The sequence below is a fragment of the Coptis chinensis genome, chromosome 8 (assembly GCF_015680905.1).
Source record: "Coptis chinensis isolate HL-2020 chromosome 8, ASM1568090v1, whole genome shotgun sequence".
NCBI classification, from domain to species: domain Eukaryota; kingdom Viridiplantae; phylum Streptophyta; class Magnoliopsida; order Ranunculales; family Ranunculaceae; genus Coptis; species Coptis chinensis.
Genome location: NC_141463.1, coordinates 92,533,070 through 92,538,213, shown reverse-complemented (window position 1 = coordinate 92,538,213; position 5,144 = coordinate 92,533,070). Strand labels below are relative to the sequence as shown.

The 5,144-nt window shown below is 43.1% G+C and overlaps 1 pseudogene across 1 annotated transcript; it reads left to right on the top strand.

Moving 5' to 3' along the window:
- Positions 1-1,089: 1,089 nt before the first annotated feature.
- Positions 1,090-3,427, top strand: LOC147484441 (ferredoxin-dependent glutamate synthase, chloroplastic-like; annotated as a pseudogene). The gene is made up of 8 exons (XR_015205550.1): positions 1,090-1,148; positions 1,446-1,563; positions 1,685-1,827; positions 1,931-2,024; positions 2,114-2,352; positions 2,438-2,516; positions 3,067-3,150; positions 3,252-3,427. The product of XR_015205550.1 is annotated as a ferredoxin-dependent glutamate synthase, chloroplastic-like (transcript).
- The last annotated feature ends 1,717 nt before the right edge of the window (positions 3,428-5,144 follow it).

Sequence of the window (5,144 nt, the reverse complement as noted above, 5' to 3'; positions counted from 1 at the left end):
TTTGTGAGGGTCGTGTTTAGGCTCTCCAATATTTAGAGACAATGTTGATTAGCCCGTGTAGGCTCTCCAACATTTAGAGCAAGTCCAATGGAGGGCTGCCATAATGGGCTACTAAAAGGTGGCACATAGGCTTTTTAGCAGGCCAGCCAAATTTGGCTGGCCAAACACAAAAAACCATTCCATCGGATACATTTTAGCAGCTATTAAGTTCGGGAGACGGATGGCGGAAACTCTGCTGTCCGTATGTTAAGTTGTAACGGATGACAAATTCTATGCTGTCTGTATGGTCCAAACATCCCAACGGTTAGAAACGGCTAGTTTTTCTGAAACTGCAATATAGCAACTACTTCACACAATTCTCTCACCATTTGCTTCCAATTATCATAAAAAATCTATCTACTCCAACTACAACAATCACTACTCAAAGTATAACAATGGATCCAAATGAACATTCAACTACATCAAAAGGAAAGAAATCTATAAAGTCCGCCAATTTTTCAATTCAAGAAGACGAGACTCTTTGCAAAGCAGGTCCGCCAATTTTTCAATTCAAGAAGACGAGGCTCTTTGCAAAGCGTGGATATATGTTAATGAAGATTTAATTGTTGGTATGGGGCAATGAGTCACACACTATTGGGAGAGAATATTAGAGAAATTTCGAGAGAGAGTTGGCGAAAACAACAAGAGAAGCAAGGATTCGGTATCAACTCGATTTAGAGACATCTAACGAGCTTGCAACCGGTGGGCGGAAATTATCTCCCCTTCGGAAAGGACCGCAAGAAGTGGCACAACGATCCAAGATCGGTTGACCGAGGCAAAAACAACATATATGTTGGCTCGTAACACACACTTTCGATTTGAGCATTGTTGGGTCCAGTTTGCCCGTTTTATTCCCACCACTTGTCTAATAGTCGACGTCAACCCCTTCTCATGTATTTGAAAGAGAAAGAAGTCAATCCGATGAAGAACATATGGACTTAAAAGTACAAGTACTTAGAGCATTCCCAATGCAAATCAGTATTTTTCACCTCCATGTGCTTAAAAGGATGTATGTTGAAAGTTTTGCCTCCGTCACAAAATGATGAATGCATGGAAATGCCAACACTTCATGCTATCAGAAAAATACAGGGAAACATGTTTGGCTTGTGGTAATGGAGACCCAGTCATGATTCACATGAGCTCAGTGCCTAATAACTCTGTAGTAATGTTACCATTCTTTGTTACAACTTACAAAACTTTAGACCTTATATGTTTTCAAGTTAATTAAACTTGTGGTATCTCCACCGGTATGTCACTCTAGGGGAATGCATAGCTTAGACACTGATAGAATCAGAACTCATGGAAATGCTGGTTGAATTGAGTTCCCACCATGAGTTTCTAAAACGTCATGATTTGCCCTAGTTGATTTCCTTTTTGTGATTGGCATCCATTGAACTATGAAATAGTTTCAGTGCTAGCACACAGTTTAGAGATCCATACAAGCTTTGTGAAGAATTTAGACCTTTTGGTCGTGCTACATCAGTGTCATCAGCTTGTACAAGCTACGGTGATTACAATCAGATGGTCAGTTTGTTTAAATGTGGCATCTGCACTACTAAATATGTCAAACAAGGGTTAAGAAGACTAGGGATTCCTTAAAGGACATCTTCAACTGATATTCCATTACCCCCTCCCCTTCCCACAGATCTCTGACGCAATTGAGCATGAAAAAGTCGTTTGTTAAACCCTGAAGATTTACAACATTGATCATGCTGTTTGTGGACGCATAGCAGGTGTTGTCGCCAAAAAATATGGGGACACTGGCTTTGCTGGACAACTGAATATAACGTAAGTGTGCACTTGTGTGAAAATTATAACTCCTTTAGATTTCGCTCAAAATTGCAAGCTGATGTGCAAAGAATAAATACTAAATATCCTGTGCTAGCTCCAGGTTTACAGGAAGTGCTGGGCAATCTTTTGCGTGTTTTTTGACTCCTGGAATGAACATTCGACTAGTTGGAGAGGCTAATGACTATGTAGGAAAGGTTTGTAATAGTAGCTGTTCTATTTCTATGCAACTTAATGCTGCACTAACACCATCAACAACTCTTTCATGGAAACTTTGTATTGCAAGGGTATGGCTGGAGGTGAGTTGGTTGTGACCCCGGTAGAAACTACTGGGTTTGTTCCGGAAGAGGCAACTATAGTAGGGAACACCTGCTTATACGGCGCAACTGGTGGTCAAGTTTTCATTAGAGGGAAGGCTGGTGAACGGTTTGCAGTGCGAAACTCTCTTGCTCAAGCAGTGGTCGAAGGGACTGGAGACCATTGTTGCGAGTACATGACTGGTGGCTGTGTTGTCATACTTGGGAAGTAAGGATGTATTTTATGATGCTATTTTCATTGTGTTTATCAAGCAAATGACTTGAGTTTAACGCCTCTTCTGGTTTTCTTTCAGAGTTGGCAGAAATGTAGCTGCTGGAATGACTGGTGGTTTGGCATACATTCTTGATGAGGATGACACACTCATCCCCAAGGTTATCCATATGAAGTTGAAAAACATTTATGAGTTTATGACTCATGGCAGGAACCAACTAGTGTTCATGCATCTTTTAGTACTGCATGAAAATGGTAGAAAAGATGACATACCATGGAACAAAGAGTGTATTTGGTCCCTCGTTACTCTCTTGGTCTTACATTAGTGTCCCACTTTTATTGTTTTGATAGTTAGAAGTTAGGCCTTTATTCCCTTACCCTTGAATTCCCTTTTATTCCTGCGAAGGTGGAACCTGAACCCAAGACTTTGGCCCCAACATCCCAAGGCTTGACCACTAGGCCATTAGAAGTTATTCCGTTGAAGGTGGAAATTGAACCCAAGACTTTGGGGCTTTGGGACCAACATCCCAAGGCTTGACCAGTAGGCCACTAGTATCCCACTGTTGTTTGATAAAGGAAATATGGTACTTAGGGAGGGTTTCTGATTGCAGCTAATGTGTTGTGGCACCATTGGTTGATTGTCATCTAGTCATGCTTAGTCTTCAGCTTTCTTTGCATTTAGTGGGGCTCTGATATTATAACATGGTGCAGGTAAACAAGGAGATTGTAAAGATTCAACGAGTGAATGCACCTGCTGGACAAGTACAGCTAAAGAGCATCATAGAATCCCATGTTGTAAGGACCTCTGTATTGAACTGCTTAGATTCATAATCGAAATCATTTGCATTTATTATATCTAGGAATATCTGAGAACAAAATCATTTTAACTTTTGAAGGAGAAAACGGGTAGCAACAAAGGCTCTGCTATATTGGATGAATGGGAAGAGTACTTACCCCTCTTTGGCAATTGGTGCCACCAAGTGAGGAAGACACACCCGAGGCATGTCTAGATTTTGAAAGAGTTACAGCTGCCCAGGCGTCCTTGCAGTCTGTATAAAAATTCACTTACAAACTATTTGCAAGAGAATACAATACAAACCGATTGCTATGCTGCTGAGAAACTGTCTTCATTGCACAAAAACTGGTAAATCCTGCTGGCATGACATCTGAGTTTCTGGACACTGTTACAGCCATGGTTTTACACTTTTACTCATCTATTAGGAGATGTTATATGGCTGGTAGTCCATATAATTCTTGTTTTGCTGGTAGTCATTGTTGCAGAAGGGTAAAAGATCCTGATTCGTAATTGTAGAGCGATGCTGCCATGGTCCCAATGTCAATAAGGAAAGTGAAAATTCTATTCAATTTGTACGGCCTACGGTGTATGGGCATTGTAGAGGAGTGATATTCTCTATCCAACACGCGCTTAACATGGTGGAAATAACACATCGACCTATGTACACAGGTTGCACTCATGAGCCAGCAGAACGCTACAAACAGATCGCAATATTATGCGAACTACTCCAGGAAGTAACACAGACCCCCTATCCATAAGCAATCATGACTAAAGATGTACTTGTACATATCCTGACCGTCAGCCACTGGTCATAGCCGCAAGCTACTTGTACAGACTGCCACTCCACATCATTACAGCAGACCTATAAGAACAGCTCTCACGTGCAATCCTAATCTCGACCCCTCGTTGAGGACATCCTTTACACGTGGAGAGCAAGGATACACTCTCAATCTCTATAAATACCTCTCCTATGAACTACGCCAGACCTGATTCTACTCCGCGGGAAAAGCCCAGAGTAAGATACGTAGGCAGTTCGCTCTCAAGTCGAACTTGGTCATATCCAGAAACCTACCTCAGTCCCCCAGAGACTGCTTGTAAGGGAAAACCAAACCACACCTTTACATTGGCGCCGTCTGTGGTCTCGATTACTTGAGTAACCACACTATTTCAACCAAAACCTTTAGCCAAAAATCTCAAGCCCACGAAGCATGGCAAGCCTCGAAGCTCAACTCCACCTTCTAGCAGGCCAACTTGGGATGTTGAATGAATGCGGATCGGCGAGCTCAGGCAAGAAAACATCACACTCCGAGCACAAGTGGACACCTGAGTAAACCCATCGAGTCACCGCAGACGACGACGTCATCAACGTCAGTCAACAGATCACCGAGTTGAACCAAAGGCTCGACAAAAATGCGGTTAAGAAAGATTCCACCCAGATAGTGCAAAAGATGTTAAAACTTACCGCGATCTCCCATTTGTCGAAAATTACTTCACAAAGTCTCTCCTCGACTTTGTCCAACCACAGCCCCGATGTACGATGGTCGACATGCCCAGGGCGAGATATAGCACGACGATATGCTCAAAGTCTTGCACTCTACAAAGTTGCACCGAGTTCGACCATCTCCGTTTCGCGATCAAGTTTCCCATGAGCCTAAAAGATGGCCCACTCGACTGGTTCTTCTCCCTCGAGGCTGACTCCATAACAAACTTCGAACAACTCACCGACCTGTTCGCAAGCCAGTATGTACACAACAGACGCAAAAAGGGTGACCTCAATTCACTCTTCCAGCTCGCTCTTGGCAAGGAGGAAACCTACAGCTCCTTCCTAAGCCGGTTCAAAACAGAACTCTTAGACATGGAGAGCGGCCTCAAAGAATCATTCGCCGCAGTGGCTTTCACAACCGCCTGCCGCACCCGCAACACCGACCTCACCAGATCGCTCCTGAGAGACCAGCCAGAAACGCTGGCCGAGTTGTACGCTCGAGTAGATAAA